Source organism: Mus caroli, unplaced genomic scaffold, assembly GCF_978045245.1.
Source record: "Mus caroli unplaced genomic scaffold, Mus_caroli_1 scaffold_2, whole genome shotgun sequence".
NCBI classification, from domain to species: Eukaryota; Metazoa; Chordata; class Mammalia; order Rodentia; family Muridae; genus Mus; species Mus caroli.
Window position 1 is genome coordinate 124,793,598 of NW_028227257.1, and position 19,181 is coordinate 124,812,778.

The 19,181-nt window shown below is 38.8% G+C and overlaps 1 pseudogene; it reads left to right on the forward strand.

The window, feature by feature from the left end:
- The first annotated feature begins 3,049 nt into the window (after positions 1-3,049).
- LOC110305986 (centriole and centriolar satellite protein OFD1-like) lies at positions 3,050-16,300 on the forward strand (annotated as a pseudogene).
- Positions 16,301-19,181: the final 2,881 nt, after the last annotated feature.

Consider the following 19,181-nt stretch of genomic DNA (forward strand, 5'->3'; position numbering starts at 1 on the left):
AGTAAATGGAAAAAGGTTTGAAGGTATTCTTGATACCGGGGCAGACAAAAGTATTATATCCACGCACTGGTGGCCAAAAGCTTGGCCCACTACAAAATCGTCCCACTCTCTACAAGGCCTGGGATATCATTCATGCCCTGCCATAAGCTCAATGAGTTTGACCTGGAAGGCTCCTGAGGGACAAAAGGGTAAATTCGAACCTTATGTGCTCCCGCTCCCAGTAAACCTTTGGGGGAGAGACATTATGCAACATTTGGGCCTAACCCTGTCCAATGAAAAAATTGTGTTGGGGGAAGGCTTGAACAAGGCAAAAAACATGATGCTAAAGATGGGCTACAGGACAGGCAAAGGATTAGGACGGTCAGAGCAAGGAGGAATTGAGCCTATTTCACCAGTAGGAAATATAGCCCGACAAGGACTGGGTTTTTCCTAGGGGCCATGGGGACGGTTCGGCCTATACCGTGGAAAACAGAGGACCCGGTGTGGGTCCCTCAATGGCCCCTATCCTCTGAAAAAATGGAGGCCGCAATACAATTGGTAAATGAACAACTAAAATTGGATCATATAGAACCTTCTACCTCCCCCTGGAATACTCCCATATTTGTTATTAAGAAAAGATCAGGGAAATGGAGGTTGCTCCATGACCTTAGAGCCATTAATGAACAAATGCATTTGTTCGGCCCTGTGCAAAGAGGCCTTCCTGTGCTCTCCGCCCTGCCCAGGGGTTGGAATTTGATTATAATAGATATTAAAGACTGTTTCTTTTCTATACCTCTATGTCCAATAGATAGGCCCAGATTTGCTTTCACCATACCCTCTGTTAATCACATGGAACCCGATAAAAGGTACCAATGGAAGGTTCTACCACAAGGAATGTCCAACAGCCCTACTATGTGCCAACTTTATGTGCAGGAGGCCCTTTCTCCAGTAAGGGATCAATTTCCCTCGTTAGTCATGCTCCATTATATAGACGACATCCTTCTGTGCCACAAGGACCTTGGCCTGCTTCAAAAGGCCTACCCCCTTTTACTTAAAACTTTGAGTCAATGGGGACTTCAAATAGCTGTAGAAAAGGTCCAAATTTCAAATACTGGACAGTTCCTGGGTACCATGGTGACACCAAATAACATCATACCTCAAAAATTAGAGATAAGAAGGGACCACCTCCATACCCTAAATGATTTTCAGAAATTGTTGGGGGACATCAACTGGCTTAGACCCTTTTTAAAAATCCCCACTTCGGAATTAAGATCTTTGTTCAATATCTTAGAAGGAGATTCGCACATCACGTCCCCCCGAACATTGACTCCAGCTGCTGATCTGGCCCTACAAAAGGTGGAAATGGCCCTGACACAAGCGCAGCTGCTCCGTATCGAAGAATCACAACCCTTTAGTCTGTGTGTCTTACAAACTGCCCATTTGCCAACTGCCGTTCTTTGGCAGAATGGGCCCCTGCTATGGGTTCACCCAAATGTATCCCCAGCAAAAATAATACATTGGTATCCTGAAGCCATAGCTCAGCTTGCACTCAGAGGCTATAAAGCAGCCATCACCCATTTCGGGCGTAGCCCCCACCTCTTGGTGGTGCCTTATACCTCTGTGCAAGTTCAGACCTTGGCCGCCACATCCAATGACTGGGCTATACTAGTTACAACTTTCCCTGGAAGCATAGACAATCACTATCCCAAACACCCGATCCTACACTTTGCCCAGAGCCAGTCAATTGTGTTCCCGCAGGTAACGGTAAGAAACCCAATTAAGGAAGGGCTCATGGTGTATACCGATGGCTCCAAGAATGGTGTAGGGGCCTTTGTGGTCAATGGCAAAATATGTTCCAAACAATATAAAGAAGCATCACCTCAAGTAATAGAGTGTCTAGTGGTTCTGGAGGTATTAAAAACCTTCTCTGAACCCCTCAATATTGTGTCAGATTCTAGTTATGTAGTAAATGCAGTAAACTTGCTGGAGGTGGCTGGAGTAATCAAACCCTCTAGCACTTTAGCACAAATTTTTCAAGAAATACAATCAGTGTTGCTTCAAAGAAAATTCCCAGTTTTCATCACTCATATCAGGGCTCATTCAGGCCTACCTGGCCCCATGTCCCTGGGTAATGACTTGGCAGACAAAGCCACCAAATTAATAGCCACAGCCCTGTCATCCTCTGTGGAAGCTGCAAAAGGATTCCACAATCGCTTTCATGTAACGGCAGAAACGTTGCGCCGTCGCTTCTCCTTGACTAGGAAAGAAGCTCGTGACATCGTCACTAGCTGCCAAAATTGCTGTGAATTTCTGCCCCTCCCTCATGTGGGGATCAACCCCCGCGGCATTCAGCCTTTACAAATATGGCAAATGGATGTCACACATGTCCCCTCCTTTGGCAAGTTACAATATCTTCATGTGTCCGTTGATACCTGCTCTGGTATTATTTTTGCATCTCCCCATGTGGGAGAAAAGGCAACGCATGCGATCCAACACTGCCTCGAGGCTTGGAGCGCTTGGGGACAACCTAAATTTATTAAAACTGATAACGGACCAGCTTATACTTCACAAAAATTTCAAAGCTTTTGTCGCCAAATGGGAGTAACGCATCTAACTGGTATCCCATATAACCCACAAGGTCAAGGTATTGTTGAGAGAGCACATCGGACCCTTAAATCTTATGTTGTTAAACAAAAAAGGGGCGCTGATGAAGCTATACCCCGTACGCCAAAAGTGTCTGTGTCATTGGCACTGTTCACCCTCAATTTTTTAAATCTTGACGCACACGGCCATACTGCAGCAGAACGACATTGTTCTGAACCAACTAGACCCAAAGAATTAATAAAATGGAAAGATGTCTTAACCAACAAATGGAGAGGCCCGGATCCTATTCTAATAAGATCCAGGGGAGCTGTTTGTGTTTTCCCGCAGAACGAACAAAATCCATTCTGGGTCCCAGAAAGACTAACACGATCAATACCCCAAGATGATGAAGATCGCCCTGCTGATATTGGGAATCACCCTGCCCCTGCAAGTGACATCCAAACGGGAGGAGCTCCGATGGGAAATAATGTCGACGTTCCCGCTGCCAATGCCAGTGACACATGATGCGCAAGTATTCCCCCGCTTGTTTGTGACCGAAGATACCTTAGGTTTACCATATTTACCATGGGACCCACAAGCTGAACGGGTAATAGATAATAGAACCTTTATATTTAAAGGGAGCTTGTGTTTCATCAGCGGCAACCCATCAAATTACTGTATTGGGTTATTGTCACAGGTCTCTACACTCATTTCCAATGTATGGGCCGCTAATGGAACCCACTGGTGTGCAAATGCAACTTCAATTATAGCAGTTTGGCCTAAAAGCATTATCCAACTTGTTAAACAACCCAAATTGGCACCCTTTTGCTCTACCAAGGAAGAGACATTGTCAATCTTACCATGGTCCGGTTGCCAATCTCGCAGAACAGGGACTATTGGGAATCACTTTACCTTTTCTCCCCCTCTGGCCAATGGATCATTCCATATTGCAAAACTCAATGGTCTGGATAACCCCAGGGCCACCGGCAACCCTTTTGATTTGTGGTTGCTGTGCGGCCTTAATGGCAGTTGCACAGATTTAACCCCCATAGGCTTTGTGCAAGGAGCACGTATTAGAAAGGGGGTATTATGCTCACAGTCATTTGGCGATAAGTCCCCCTGGGCCTTCCAACAGACTAAGGATTTTGGGCCGGTGCCTGTATGCGTTTGGCCCCCTTTTTTATGGGTAGTTAGTAATTCCACCAGCTCACATGATTCTAGTCAGTTAAATTGTAGTGAGAATGCCTGTTATTATGTGATGTGCTGGAATGCTACTAAATTTCCTTTAGCTTTGATAATGCGCTTGCCCCGATTTATTCCGGTCCCGGTGGTGGTGCCCAGCTCTTTGGCCTTGTTTAGAGAAAAAAGAGATTTTGGAGTATCGGCAGTTATAGTTGGTACCTTAGCGGCAGTGGGGATCACTGCCTCGGTTACCGCCTCTGCGTTAGCCTTGAGCGGGACAATACAAACGGCCGATACCATCAACCAACTCTCGGCCTCAATCACTGTAGCCATGGATAAGGGGCATTTCGCATACTCCCAATTACAGGGGGGTCTGTTATTGGTGAACCAACGTATAGACTTGGTTCAAGAACAAATAGACATTCTTTGGCAAATTGCCCAATTGGGATGTGAAATGAAACTGCCAGGCCTCTGTATTACCTCCATACAATTTAAAAATTTTACCCGTGCTGCAAACCTTTCTAAGAATTTGTCCTTACAGCTGAGAAATAATTGGTCGATGGAATTTGATCAGACTCTCCAAGAGCTTCGGATGGCTATAGTAGAGATCAACTCCACGCGACTTGATTTTTCCCTGACTGAAGGCTTCGCGTCCTGGATTTCATCGGCCTTCTCTTATTTTAAAGAATGGGTGGGGGTGGGCTTATTCGGAATCCTCCTCTGCTTTGGACTAGCACTTAGCTTATGGTTAATTTGCAAATTATATAAGAAAAATAATAGAGACAAAATTATGATATCCCAGGCGCTTGCTGCCCTGGAGCAGGGGCAATCTGCACAGGTATGGTTGGCGGCGCTTAAACAAAATTGATTTGTACCACTGGTCGCTGGCTGCCCGCGCTTTAGCGGGTGAGCTTCAGCAGCCCTAGAGGATTGTAGAGCAATGCATCGCACAGGTGGTCCCCCCGTCCCACCTGGGGAATATGCCGTCTAGTAGGGGTTTCCTGCCCTAGTCTTCCCCTCCTCGAAAAAATGGCAGAGGGACAGGTCGGAGCAACTTCGGGTCCCACTCAAGCCTAGTTGTTGCTTGCGGACATAGTTCTTACATCTCTGAGTAAGAGGATTCGGCCAATGTTCCCGTCCTCTCATACTGGGTGTCCAGTTGGTTTTATTAGATAAAAAAGGGGGAGATGTGGGGCGCCGCTATCTTCCGGTGCTGAGTCATTTCCTCAGCACCAACTAGTAAACACCTAGTTTGCGCCTGCGCTGGAAATCCCCGCCCCGGGCAGCTCCGCCTCAGGGATGGGGTGATCAGTGTTGAGCCAATCATGGCTTGTTACGTCCGAGGCGGGGAGAATTCCTATAAAAAGGAGGGGCTGGGACTGCCTGGGGTCTCCGGTTGTGAAGCTTATGCTCTCCCTCTCAAGACGCATAAAGCTTGCTGCAGAAGAACCCTATCGTGTGTGGTGTCCTCATTCGCGGGCGAATTAGAGAACACTCACAGACACCCTTTTCTAGTCCCTGATTTTAGTGGGATTGCTTCCAGCTTCTCACTATTTACTTTGATGTTGGCTACTGGTTTGCTGTAGATTTCTTTTATCAAGTTTGGGTATGGGCCTTGAATTCCTGATCTTTCCAGGACTTTTTTCATGAATGTGTGTTGGATTTTTCAAATGCTTTCTCGGCATCTAACATGGTGATCATGTGGTTTTTGTCTTTGAGTTTGTTTATATATTGGATTACATTGATGGATTTCCATATATTAAACCATCCCTGCATCCCTGGAATAAAACCTCCTTGGACAGGATGGATGATTGTTTTGATGTGTTCTTGGATTCTGTTAGCAAGAATTTTATTGAGTATTTTTGCATCGATATTCATAAGGGAAATTGGTCTGAAGTTCTCTATCTTTGTTGGGTCCTTCTGTAGTTTAGGTATCAGAGTAATTGTGGCTTCAGAGAATGAGTTGGATAGCGTACCTTCTGCTTCTATTTTATGGATTAGTTTGTGAAGAACTGGAATTAGATCTTTGAAGGTCTGATGGAACTCTACACTAAACCCATCTGGTCCTGGGCTTTTTTTTTTTTTTTTTTTTGGTGTTGTTGTTGGGAGACTACTAATGACTGCTTCTATTTCTTTAGGGGATATAGGACTGTTTAGATCATTATCCTGATCCTTATTTAAATTTGGTACCTGGTATCTGTCCAGCATCCATTTCATCCAGGTTCTCTAGTTTTGTTGAGTATAGCCTTTTGAAGAAGGATCTGATGGTATTTTGGATTTCTTCAGGATCTGTTGTTATGTCTCCCTTTTAATTCCTGATTTTATTGATTATGATGCTGTCCCTGTGCCCTCTAGTGAGTCTGGCTAAGGGTTTATCTATCTTGTTGATTTTCTCAAAGAACCAGCTCCTCATTTGGTTGATTCTTTGAATAGTTCTTCTTATTTCCACTTGGTTGATTTTCCTACTGAGTTTGATTATTTCCTGCTGTCTACTTCTCTTGGGTCGAATTTACTTCCTTTTCTTCTAGAGATTTTAGGTGTGTTTTCAAGCAGCTAGTGTGTGCTCTCTCTAGTTTCTTTTTGGAGGCACTCAGAGCTATGAGTTTCCTCTTAGAAATGCTTTCATTGTGTCCCATACATTTGGGTATGTTGTGGCTTCATTTTCATTAAACTCTAAAAAGTCCTTAATTTCTTTCTTTATTCCTTCCTTGACCAAGGTATCATTGAGAAGAGTGTTGTTCAGTTTCCACGTGAATGTTGGCTTTCTTTTTGTTCAGTTTCCACGTGAATGTTGGCTTTCTTTTATTTATTTTGTAATTGAAGATCAGCCTTAGTCCATCATGATCTGACAAGATGCATGGGAAAATTTCAATATTTTTGTATTTGTTGTGGCTTGTTTTGTGACCACTTATATGGTCAATTTTGGAGAATGAACCATGAGGTGCTGAGAAGAAATTATATCCTTTGGTTTTAGGATAAAATGTTCTGTAGATATCTGTTAGACCCATTTGTTTCATAACTTCTTTTAGTTTCACTGTGTCCCTGTTTAGTTTCTGTTTCCATGATCTGTCCATTGGTAAAAGTGGTGTGTTGAAGTCTCCCACTATTATTGTGTGAGGGTCAATGTGTGCTTTGAGCTTTAGTAAATTCTCTTTAATGGATGTGTCTGCCCTTGTATTAGGAGCATAAATATTCAGGTTTGAGAGTTCCCCATGGAAGATTTTACCTTTGATGCATATGAAGTGCCCCTCCTTGTCTTTTTTGATGACTTTGGGTTGGAAGTCAATTTTATTCTATATTAGAATGGCTGCTTCAGCTTGTTTCTTCAGACCATTTGCTTGGAAATTTGTTTTCCAGCCTTTCATTCTGAGGTAGTATCTGTCTTTTTCCTTGAGATTGGTTTCCTGTAAGCAGCAAAATGTTGGGTCCTGTTTGTGTAGCCAGTCTGTTAGTCTATGTCTTTTTATTGGGTAGTTGAGTCCATTGATATTAAGAGATATTAAGGAAAACTAATTGTTGCTTCCTATTATTTTTGTTGTTAATGTTGGCATTCTGTACTTGTGGCTGTCTTCTTTTAGGTTTGTTGAAGGATTACTTTCTTGCTTTTTCTAGGACGTGGTTTCTGTCCTTGTAGTGTTTTTTTTTTTTTTTTTTTTCTGTTATTATATTTTGAAGGGCTGGATTCCTAGAAAGATAATGTGTGAATTTGGTTTTGCCGTGAAATACTTTGGTTTCTCCATCAATGGTAATTGAAAGTTTGGCTGGGTATAGTAGCCTGGGCTGGTATTTGTGTTCTCTTAGTGTCTGAATAACATCTGTCCAGGATCTTCTGGCTTTCATAGTCTCTGGTGAAAAATCTCATATAATTCTGATAGGCCTGCCTTTATATGTTACTTTACCTTTTTCCCTTAATGCTTTTAATATTCTCTCTCTATTTAGTGCATTTGTTGTTCTGATTATGATGTGTCAGGAGGAATTTCTTTTCTGGTCCAGTCCTTTTGGAGTTCTGTAGACTTCTTGTATGTTCATGGGCATATCTTTCTTTAGGTTTGGGAAGTTTTCTTCTGTAATTTTGTTGAAGATATTTGCTGGCCCTTTAAGTTGAAAATTTTCATTCTCATCTACTCCTATTATCTGTAGGTTTGGTATACTCATTGTGTCCTGGATTTCCTGGATGTTTTGAGTTAGGATCTTTTTGCAATTTGCATTTTCTTTGATTGTTGTACTGATGTTCTATATGAAATCTTCTGCACCTGAGATTCTCTCTTCCATCTCTTGTATTCTATTTCTGATGCTCACATCTATGGTTCTATATTTCTTTCCTAGTGTTTCTATATCCAGCATTGCCTCACTTTGGGTTTTCTTCATTGTATCTACTCCCTTTTTAGTATGGTTTTGTTCATTTCCATCACCTGTTTGGATGTGTTTTCCTGTTTTTCTTTAAGGACTTGCAACTCTTCAGCAGTGTTCTCCTGTATTTCTTTAAGTAAGTTATTAAAGTTCTCCTTGATGTCTTCTACCATTATCATGAGATATGCCTTTAAATATGGGTCTAGGTTTTCAGGTGTGTTGGGGTGCCCAGGACTGGCTGAGGTGGTAGTGTTTGGTTCTGATGATGGTTAGTGGTCTTGGTTTCTGTTATTAACATTCTTATGTCTACCTTTTGCCATCTGGTAATTTCTGCAGTCAGTTGTTATAGTTGTCTCTGGTCAGAACTTGTTCCTCTTGTGATTCTGTTTTTCTCTACCATCAGACCTGGGAGACTAGCTCTCTCCTGAGTTTTAGTGGTCAGAGCACTCTCTGCAGGCAGGCTCTCCTCTTTCAGGGAAGGTGCACAGAAATCTGGCGTTCAGACTTGCCTCCTGGCAGAAGATGAAGGCCCGAAACAGGACCTGTCCCAGAAGCTCTTAGCTTCTGTAGTCCACACTCTCACCTGTGCAGACTAGTCTTGGTGGAATCTGGGAACCAAGATGTCTCCTGCATATGCTCAGGCAACTCCCTCCCTGGCTGGGTGGACACCTCTCCTCTGGCAGGGAAGGTGCCCGGATCACCAATGTACTTTCTAGGCTCACTGCTGTATTTATCATTTTTCTGACTAATTTGTTCTCTTAAGTTATTAATATTATTATTTGACATTTCTTTGACTCATTTGGTCTCTTAAAATATTCTTTATTCCATGGCTATCAATGATTTTCTTCTTTTTTTCCCCCAAATTTACTCTTAAAACTCATTTTGAAACCATTGACCAGTTTTGTTTTGTCTTACCCTGATATTCACTGTGTATATATACCACAAATGTACCTTTAATAATACCATAATATGCTTTTGAAATATTAGTGTATCATCATTAATCTATGTATGAATTTCTTCCTTCAATAAAACTTAAAAAATATTATTAGTAAAATATATAATATACATAATGTACTATTAAAATATATTTTGTTTTTAGGATTATAGCATGATCACCTCATTTCATCCTCCTCTTTTCTCTCTCCAATCCCTTGCCTGAACCCATCTCTTTTGGTTGTTTTCCAATTCATAACCTAATTTTCTTTCATTTTTGTTATATATGCATGTTTGCATGGGTGTGTAGTGTGTGTGTTTATGTGTATGTGTTTTTAAATATATCACTACAACATTTTTATTTATAATGGTCTTTGTATGTATGTTTTGAGGCTATAATTTAGTATTGGTTCGATCATTAGTGTACTTCTCCTCATGTAAACTTATTTCTCCAGCTCCAGATTTGATCCTCTCCTCTGAAAGCTAGAATGCATACAAGAAGACACCATGCAAACATGCAAAGGAGAGAAAACACCTAACAGTCCTGCTCAACTATGATGCCTATGAACCATGATAATGAAATGTATCACAGGATAAATGTAAGGGTACAGTTGTGGTATATATATATACAGTGCATATACTATGGTAGTAACCAAGCTTTCTCTATGTGGATTTATGTCCTCCTGAACAAAAGAGAAAGCATGGCTGGTACTGAACCTAGGCAATTATCCTGGGATAGTGAAGTTATAGATCTTAGAGAAGAACCTACAATTATGTATTTATTAAACCATCTTAATCCCTAACTATATTTTAAATATTTATCCTTATACAAAGAAAAAGTATAGTCCTTACTCTACATCAATTAAAATTCTTATTACAATGTCCATAGACCATTACAGAACAAACAAGCAAACAATTGGTCAAAATACAGAATTGTGGAGCTAAGTCCCAAACAATACATCTACAATATGTTTTTAATAATATATGTTATTATTGCTATCAACATCCTTGACAAATTCTTCCACATAACAGAGTCATTCAAGCCATACATCTCATTTCTCCAATATGAGCATACATACTCTGTGTACCCTCTACTACCTCTAGCATTATTTAACTTTTAGAAACCCAATAGAATTTTTTGTGGTATGATATTTTTTATATTTTCTAAAGGAGATTCCTTGTATCTATAAGGCTATTAGAGAACATATAACTAACTCTTTGCAAATAAATATACACTTTAACTGATTGTAAATTCTCTAAGTCATTTATGTAGAATTAGATTTTTCCCCTTACAAAACACACTGTATTATTCTAATAAGTATTTAAATTATTTTAAAAATTAAAATAGTTGTTTTTAAATTATTGTATGAAGTTATAATCATTAGAGATAATGTTCGTTTACCAAATACACTCTGTGTTATTCTAATGAGTACTTAAATTATTTAAAAAATTAAGATAGTTATTTTTAAATTGTTATATGAATTTATAATCCTTAGAGATACTATTAGTTATTTGAAAAAATGCAACATATGTTCCACAAAATAGACTTTAAATAATCCTTGTGTAATGCAATTTATTAGATAAATTTCTGGAATGATTTTACATATGCTTAATATGAATTTATTTCCCATATTAATAGTGTACAAAAAAACCTCCTAGTACACTAAGCAGACATCCTCAAAACACACTTTTGTATTTCCCACAGAGACCAATTAGCTTTATTAAATGAAGTTATCCCCAGAATATATGCAGAAATACTGAAAGATGGGTTATCAGGGAGAGTTACAATTTATTCCCCTTGGATTTAATTATAGGTTGTAACTCAAATTCAAGGCAATGTGTGAAAGTCAGTCAAGACTCTTTAGACTTTATTAGAAGATACCATGCCACATTTCTCTTCTTTACATTTCACCTGGAAATGTATAATTTAGGAAAAAAGTATACTATTTTTTATATGACACATCATTGACCACTTTCCTCAAAATTTATATGTATAAGAACTATAACTGAAGAAACAAAACTGTCGAAAAACATGTCAATAATAACTTTACTCAACTTTACTTAAATTTCTGTATTATTTTATTTTTAAGACCTATTTATAAATGCTTACATTTTCTTAGCCCAGTTAGTATCTGGCCTCATTATTTTTAAAATATTAGGACATGTAATCATATAAGAATCTACAGTCCTCTAGTAAAGAACAACAACATAGTCCTTAGTGTTATGGATTATTTATATTTCCAAATAAAACCAAGTAGCATTGAATTCAGATACTGATTATGATTCAGACACTGATATGATTCTTTTCTTGTTAGTGAAAAATAAAATAATGGAAGAAAATAATTTTGTACAGTGGGATGTCCTTTATTCACTTCAGCACTCTTGAACCAGCAACTACAGGACATTTGTGCCTTTTACATGTCTCAGTAATATGCCTCATTCATGTCACAAAATCCAAACCAAGATAGGCTTTGTTCACATTAAACTTTTAGTAGCCTGTATGTAGATGACTATGTTCAACATTAACATACCATAAGTAGGAAACAGGTAGTCAATGTCTTCTATGCAATAATTTAAATTTTCATTTGATACTTCTTTTCATATGCTCTGTATTTGCTTTTTATTCATTATGAATTATATATAGTTTTACTTTTGAAGCTTTAATTCCACTGAATTATTTTATCATATGTGGTTTTGTTTTATTACAGTAGTTCAATAAATTATTTTTATGTTCATAAATTGTGGGCAGCAGGCCAATCTCTGGCAAGTATGTTTCGCCATCCACCATGTCCTTCAAATATGATGTGTTGAGTCAAGATGAACTGTACAAAAACTTTACCAGATGTTTAAGGTTTGGGAAATACTGGCACACTTAAGACACAAATTCAAAACCAACTCATGAATTGGTGAATCCTGTGTTGAGTGGAGAAGTGAAGACTCCATTCATTTCAGTAGAAGGAAATACCCTCCTAATAGGTGCTTCTTCTTCTTTTTTTTTTTTTTTTGGAAATTTCATTTACATTTCAAATGTTATCCACTTTCCTGGTTTCCTCTCCAGAAACCCCCAATCCCATCTCCCATCTCCCTGTTTCTTTGAGGGTGATTGCCCATCCACCACCCACTCCTGCATCCCCGACCTGGGGCATCGAGCCTTCACTGGACCAAGGGCCTCTCCACCTATTGATGTCTAACAAGTCCATCCTCTATTACAGATACAGCTGGAGCCATGGGTCCCGCCATGTGTACTCTTTTTTTGGTGTTTTAGACCCGGGGAGCTCTGGGAGGGGGCAAGTTGGTTGATATTGTTGTTCTTCCTATGAGATCACAAACCCCTTTAGCTTCTTCCATTCTTTCTCTAACTCCTCCATTGAGGACCCAGTGCTCAGTCCAATGGTTGGCTGTAAGCATTTGCCTCTGTATTTGTCAGGCTCTGGCAGAGCCTCTGAGGAAACAGTTATATCAGCCTCCTGTCAGCAAGCACTTCTTGGCATCCGCAAGAGTGTCTGAATTTGGTGACTGTATATGGGATGAATCCCCAGGTAGGGAGTCTGTGGATGGCTTTTTCTTCAGTCTCTGTTCACACATTGTCTCCATATTTCCTCCTGTAAGCATTTTGTTCACCTTTCTAAAATGCACTGAAGCATCCACATGTTGGTCTTCCTTCTTCTTAGACTTCATATGGTCTGTGAATTGAATCTTGGGTATTTCGAATTTTTGTGCTAATATCCACTTATCAGTGAGTACATACTGTGTGTGTTCTTTTGGAACTGAGTTACCTCACTCAGTATGATATTTTCTGTTTCTACCCATTTGCCTAAGAATTTCATGAAGCTTCTAACTCACTGGTGGTAGATCACTTACAAAGATGTGACTATGCATTTCTGTTTTCTTTTTAGAAAGTGGTTTGGCAAAAGTAAAGATATTTACTATGCAAGATCTACTACAATTCATTTGGATTAACCTGTCATCTAGTCTCTATAAATCACTGTTTTTTTTAAATGAGTTTCTTAAAACAATTGCTAGAATATCATCAAGGTAAATAGCGTTGTGATATCAAACTCAGACAAGAACCATATTTCCTAGCAAAATGTCCCTAGACAAGACTTTCCAGCTTATCAATGATCAATTTGCAGATACTTTCCCTTACCATTCCAAGTTATAAACTTTAGAGGTAAAGTTAAATGAATATAAGAAAAATACAACACTAGCTTTAGGTAGAAATGTGTCAACAGCTGAAGAATTTTAGGGAACCTGAAAGAACAAAAGGTAAGATGGAAGAGAAAAGAAAGAAGGAAAAAGAACTGAATGAGTTATGGGATAAATTTTAAAGAACTTGTCAATCAAACCAATGAAATTTTTATTTCTGAGAAAAAGAACGCTCTGGAAAAATTAAAAAGCACCAAGGGAATGAAATAAAAGAAATTTATGCTCAAAGACTGCTTCTACTAAATTATATAGATTTTCTCAGAAGCAGAGAAGTAGAGTTGAAGGAATCATTTGAAGCTTTTGAATTGACCCAGAAGCTCAAAGAAGTAGAAAATAAGAGTGTGGCCGAGGCACTTCGAATATGGGAATGGAAGCTTAAGAATACTGAAGAGACCTATGATGAGAAACCCAAAACTGATTTTTTTTTGTTTATTATTTTCTTTATTTACACTTCAAATGCTATTCTGAAAGTTCCCTATACCCTCCCCCCGCCTTGCTCCCCTACCCACCACTCCGACTTCTTGGCCCTGGTGTTCCCCTGTAGTGGGGCATATAAAGTTTGCAAGACCTAGGGGCCTCTCTTCCCAATGATGGGCTACTAGGCCATCTTCTGCTAGATATGCAGCTAGAGACATGAGCTCTGGGGGTCTGGAAATAAAGGATGACTACATTGCTAGAACAAATAAAATACTAGAAGAGGGAAGGAAGAGTAAAGAAGAAAGCTATTCTTTCATCACAGCTCCAAACTTTGTCTCTGTAACTCCTTCCATGGGTGTTTTGTTCCCAATTTTAAGAAGGGGCACAGTGTCCACACTTTGGTCTTCATTCTTCTTGAGTTTCATGCATTTAGCAAATTGTATCTTATATCTTGGGTATCCTAAGTTTTGGGCTAATATCCACTTATCAGTGAATACATATTGTGTGAGTTCTTATGTGATTGTGTTACCTCACTCAAGATGATGCCCTCCAGGTCCATCCATTTGGCTAGGAATTTCATAAATTCATTCTTTTTAATAGCTGAGTAGTACTCCATTGTGTAAATGTACCATAATTTCTGTATCCATTCCTCTGTTGAAGGACATCTGGGTTCTTTCCAGCTTCTGGCAATTATAAATAGGGCTGCTATGAACATAGTGGAGCATGTGTCCTTTTTACTGGTTGGGACATCTTCTGGATATATGCCCAGGAGAGGTATTGCTGGATCCTCCGGTAGTACTATGTCCAATTTTCTGAGGAACCGCCAGACTGATTTCCAGAGTGGTTGTACAAGCTTGCAATCCCACCAACAATGGAGGAGTGTTCCTCTTTCTCCACGCCCTCGCCAGCATCTGCTGTCACCTGAATTTTTTATCTTTGCCATTCTGACTGGTGTGAGGTGGAATCTCAGGGTTGTTTTGATTTGCATTTCCCTGATGATTAAGGATGTTGAACATTTTTTCAGGTGCTTCTCTGCCATTCGGTATTCCTCAGGTGAGAATTCTTTGTTCAGTTCTGAGCCCCATTTTTTCATGGGGTTATTTGACTTTATGGAGTCCACCTTCTTGAGGTCTTTATATATATTGGATATTAGTCCCTTATCTGATTTAGGATAGGTAAAGATCCTTTCTCAATCTGTTGGTTGTCTTTTTGTCTTTTTGATGGTGTCTTTTCCCTTGCAGAAGCTTTGCAGTTTCATGAGGTCCCACTTGTCAATTCTCGATCTTACAGCACAAGTCATTGCTGTTCTATTCAAGAATTTTTCTCCTGTGCCCATATCTTCAAGGCTTTTCCCCACTTTCTCCTCTATAAGTTTCAGTGTCTCTGGTTTTATGTGAAGTTCCTTGATCCACTTAGATTTGATCTTAGTACAAGGAAATAGGAATGGATCAATTCACATTCTTCTACATGATAACAACCAGTTGTGCCAGCACCATTTGTTGAAAATGCTGTCTTTCTTCCACTGGATGGTTTTAGCTCCCTTGTCGAAGATCAAGTGACCATAGGTGTGTGGGTTCATTTCTGGGTCTTCAATTCTATTCCATTGGTCTATCTGTCTGTCACTATACCAGTACCATGCAGTTTTTATCACAATTGCTCTGTAGTAAAGCTTTAGGTCAGGCATGGTGGGTGATTCCACCAGAGGTTCTTTTATCCTTGAGAAGAGTTTTTGCTATCCTAGGTTTTTTGTTATTCCAGATGAATTTGCAGATTGCACTTTCTAATTCGTTGAAGAATTGAGTTGGAATTTTGATGGGGATTACATTGAATCTGTAGATTGCTTTTGGCAAGATAGCCATTTTTACAATGTTGATCCTGCCAATCCATGAGCATGGGAGATCTTTCCATCTTCTGAGATCTTCTATAATTTCTTTCTTCAGAGATTTGAAGTTTTTATTATACCCTATAGTTGGAACAACATGATGAACTAACCAGTACCCAGGAGCTCTTGTCTCTAGCTGCATATGTATCGAAAGATGGCCTAGTTGGTCATCACTGGAAAGAGAGGCCCATTGGACTTGCAAACTTTATATGCCCCAATACAGGGGAATGCCAGGGCCAAAAGAATGGGAATGGGTGGGTAGGGAAGTGGGGGAGGGTATGGGGGACTTTTGGGATAGCATTGGAAATGTAATTGAGGAAAATACGTAATAAAAAAAAGAAGAAAGCTATTCATTTGCAAGAGGAGCTCACAGATATTAATTCAACAAAGGAAGAACTCAGTAAATTTGTAAAGCCAATGAAAAAAGTTGATCTGGAACTAGTCTGTCAAAGCCCAGTTTTTGGAAATGTCAAAACAAAACCATTCTCTGTATAAAATGTGAAGGTGCTGAGTGATTAGTCACTACTGAAAGAAGCTGTGGAGCTTCAGGCACAACATAAATTACTTAAACAGCAACTGAATGAGAATAGGAATGAAAACATACATCTCCTAGACTATATAACTCAGCCATCACCATATTTTTTTCCAATGTTCAGACTAACCTCAGCAATCCCAATGGACAAGCTAGGAGAAGAATTTTGTGATGACTATTTTATTTGCAATATTCTCATCGATATTATTTCTTTCCAAATTTGCCACTCAAAATAAGATAAGATTTAATAAATAATTTAAACACACCTATTAGCCATGTGATGGACACAATAATATGACATTTCTCAATTTAAAAATCGTAGAACCAGATAATTTCATTGTGGAATTCTTAGAACTACAATGATGAACTGACACCAATACAATTCCTTTTATCTCATAAAATAGATGAAAGATTTTCAAGTATTTTATAAGCCCAATATTACCCTGACAGAAATGCAAATGATTTCAATTACCATATTTTCAAATAAACTTCAAGATGACTTCATAAAGATTACTAATCATGACAATATTGACTTGATTCTTGCAATGCAAAAGTTAGTCACATGGGTAAATAATAAATATAATTTATTACATGAGTGGATTGAAAGACAGAACTTACATGTTAATCTTCAAAGACAGAAATGACCATTTGATTAAACTCCGCATCTCTTAATAATTAAAACATGAGAATCTAGGGATGAAGGAGTATATGTCATTATAACAAGGTCTATTTATGACACCAAACCACCATCCTACTCAGTGAAGAAAAAGTAAAAGCATTTCTGTTAATGTCATAAACAGAATGAAGGTATTCACACCCTCCACTTCTACTACATCTATTCAGTACAATGCTTGAAATCTTAGCTGAAATTAGCAAAGAGAACTGTATTAAAAATGTGTCATTATGTAAAGACTTCACTCACTGATAAGTGTACATTAGCCCAAAAGCTTGGAATGCCCAAGATACAATTCACAGACCACATGAAGCTAAAGAAGACGGAAGACCAAAGTGTGGATACTTTGGTCCTTCTTAGAAGGGGAAACAAAATCCCCATGGGAGGAGACAAAAAGTGTGGAGCAGAGACTGAAGGAAAGGCCATCCACAGACTGCCGTACCTGGGGACTCATCCCATATACAGTTCCCAAATCTGGAAACTATTGTAGATGCAAAGAAGTGTTTGCTGACAGGAGCCTGATATAGCTGTCTCCTGAGAGGCCCTGCAAGTGCCTAACAAATATAGAGGTGGATGCTTTCATTCATCCATTGGACTGAGCACAGAGTTCCCAATGGAAGAGGTAAGAGAAAGGACTCAAGGAGCTGAAGGGATGTGCAGACCCATAGAAGGAACAACAACATGAACTAACAAGTACCCCCAGAGGTTCCATGAACTAAACCACCAGCCAAAGAGTATCCATGGAGGTACCCGTGGCTCCAGCCACATATGTAACAAAGGATGGCCTTGCCAGTCATCAATGGGAGGAGAGGCCCTTGGTCCTGTGAGGCTCAATGCTTCAGTGTAGGGTAATGCCAGAACCAGGAAGCAGGAGTGGGTGGGTTGATGAGCAGGATTAGGTGAGATGGGATAATGTTTTTTTTTTTTTTTTGAGGGGAAACCAGGAAAGGGGATAACATTTGAAATGTAAATAAAGAAAATATCTAATAAAAGAAAAGACTTCAAAGCAATCTTTCTTGTAAACTACATGATTCTATATATGAGGTCCTACATAGAAGCACCACATATTCTCTTTCATGTGCCCTCCATAGTTTTTTTTTTCCTGTTTGTTTTACTTGATGTGGATTTGGAAACCAGAAATGAGAAAGGATACCTTGAAAGATTAAGCTTTAAGTGAAGATACATAGACTAATATATGTAAAATTAAATGAATCAGAAAAATTTAAACAAGGCATGGTTGAGTGATACAAAGCAAGGGGTGGGTAATCTAATGAAGGGTCTATAGAGATCTAAATTAAAGTCTGCTCTGAACTTCTGATGCTGTTGAAGATCTGAGGCAGTTGTGATGAGTATCTTTATAAATCTACTTTTAATGCAGCCTTCAATATTTTTTCTTTGTCCTGCAGTTTTAAAATTTTATTGAGGGTATACATTCAAGCAGTCCTTTTCTAGCTGTTTGCTAGGGCTTCTCCATGCCCTACAGTTTTAAGACTTTAATGATGGTATACATTCAAGATGTCCTTTTCTACTGTTCTGTTGGGACATCTCAATTTACCTCTATTTTCATTCACAACTTATACAATATATTCTTAAAGTTTGTGCCTATCATGACATGATTGTTTTGAAAATTATGTTCATGTTTTATGATCATTTGTTTCATTATTGTTTTCTGAAGTCCCTTAACACATCATCCATCCGTGATATTCTGTCTTCTGTTTGGTTCACTGCTTTTGTCTTTCTCCTTTTTAATTAATGGAATTCTTTCTTTAGCCCCCTTCAGCTTTCTCTCTCTCTCTCTCTTTCTCTCTTTTGTTTTATTTGTTTTTTTCCTTTCTTCTCTCCCTCGCTCTCTTTCTTCATAATGTCAATTTCCTTGTTGAATACTTCTTGTTATTAAATTTATCTCAATATAGATTTATGTATGTATGAGCATGTATGTATGTATACATGTATATAAAATCTATCATGTATCTATCTATCTATCTATCTATCTATCTATCTATCTATCTATCTATCTCTATCTATCTATCTATCTATCTATCTATCTATCTATCTATCTATCTATCCCTCCAACCGTAACTCAAGAGCCCCTTCAATATCATTTTAGATAATGCACCTGAATAACAGAAGACTAAATTCAGAAATTTGTTTTGGATTTTTAAGTCAATTCACTCTGAGGTATGTCTAGAGATTGAATTATTTCATCTGGACTATTATTTACTCAATCTTGTCTATATAATGAAGTTCCCAATGAGACCTCTGTACATGGAATTTTAGGAGAACTTCCTGGTCAATGAGTATATTTATGAGCTGGTAAGTAGATGCATTCTGTATTCATAAGGTGAGGTTACAGAAGATCTGCGGACATACCTATTGTAGATCTTATATTGTGTGTCATTCCATCTTCCTGCTTGTCACCTTATCATTGAAACTAGATTCTAATT